The 1,513-nt window shown below is 38.9% G+C and overlaps 1 non-coding gene across 1 annotated transcript; it reads right to left on the bottom strand.

Annotated features, from left to right (window-relative positions):
• Window positions 1-1,197: 1,197 nt before the first annotated feature.
• LOC122112928 lies at window positions 1,198-1,304 on the bottom strand. Its single transcript, XR_006148305.1, has one exon. It is a non-coding gene; the product is annotated as a U6 spliceosomal RNA (small nuclear RNA).
• Window positions 1,305-1,513: the final 209 nt, after the last annotated feature.

Below are 1,513 nucleotides of genomic sequence, written 5' to 3'. Positions count from 1 at the left end.
TCTCAGGTCTAGCTTTTAGGTTCTGATCAAGGTCCTGACTCTCTTGGTACTGTATTCATGACACTGACAGTAATGTTTATTGAGCTTCTTCTCCGAACTTGTGTACAGAAAACAAACCCTGGCTGCCCCTTTTCTTCTCTTTGCTTTATATTTTGGCTCATGGCAGAATTTAAGTGAAATTTCTGTTGTTTTCCTTTCTAAGAGGAGAAAACATCTAACTTTAAGCAATTTCTATTTTTCAGTCTTTGCTTAAAAAATGCCAAACAGTAATTGACATGTACCATATGCTAAGACTGGCAGTGTGCCAAGTGCTGAGCATGGACCATATATCTCCTTTCTCCATCTACTCTTCTGTCCTCACTTGCCATACTAGGCCTCAATGACTCTCTTTCTGTTCTTCTATAGTAGTTAATAGATTCTTAGCTCAGAGTCTTGACTTTGCTGGAGTCTCTGATTGGAGTAGCCTGAAGTGCTCCTCCCTCAGCTTCATATAACACATGCTACCCACAGCTCAAGACTTAACTCAATACTATCACAACCATTGTAGCAATTATTGCCATCGAAATGATCTTATTTATTTGGTGGCTTGTTTATGTCTCTTTCCATAAGACGTAAGGGGCACTTCCAAAGAGTAGGAACCTTTCCTGATCGATCCTGTTTTGCTTTCTGCTCTATCTGCAGTGCACACACAGAGGAGCTGGTTAAATATAGTCTAGTAGCTATTTCACTTATTGAATAAAGGAGTGAAAGCTCTTGTCTAGTATTCACAAAAAAAATAGGATATTATTTTTCACATGTAAAAATACAAAAATAGAGTCAGGGAAGTTAAGTGACTTTGCATTAGAGAGGTAACAAATGGAGGAAATTAATTTATTACTAACTTTGGCAGATCTTCAGGGTCACCGAAAGCTATATTCTTTTTTTTTTTTTTTATTGTGAGAATACCTTACAGAGGAGTTACAATTACATGGGCAAGATAACGAGTATATTTCTTATCAAGTATTGTTGCCTCCTCCTTTGTTTCCCCTTCCCATCCCTTCCCATTCTCCCCCCTCCCTCCACCTGATCCTCCCCCCACCCCCCACCAAAGTTGTAAAGTTCGTTTTTCGACATAACGACTTATACATCTCATTGTTGCAATGTGTCCACCTGTATCCCTATTTAAACGATTTATTTTTTCCCTTCCCCTCCACAAAAAAAAATATGGAACACTTCATGAATTTGCGTGTCATCCTTGCGCAGGGGCCATGCTAATCTTCTCTGTATCGTTCCAATTTTAGTATATGTGTTGCCGAAGTGAACACCGAAATCTATATTCTTATACTGACTTAGGTTTTGTTACACCATCACAAGAATCACCTGGCAGAGTGAATGATGGGTGAGCTCAACCATAAGGTATTCAATCATTCATTTATTTATTCCCTGCAATGCTCTAGAGTAATTTTATGCATATCCTGAAGTTATGTCGGCTCAAATAAGTGGCGGAGGAAGAGTATACCCAGAGGAGATACAA

The sequence above is a fragment of the Dipodomys spectabilis genome, unplaced genomic scaffold (genome assembly GCF_019054845.1).
Source record: "Dipodomys spectabilis isolate Male_0828 unplaced genomic scaffold, ASM1905484v1 ptg000095l, whole genome shotgun sequence".
NCBI lineage: Eukaryota > Metazoa > Chordata > Mammalia > Rodentia > Heteromyidae > Dipodomys > Dipodomys spectabilis.
The sequence above is the reverse complement of the archived record's forward strand: the minus strand, read 5'-3'. Positions and strand labels throughout refer to the sequence as shown.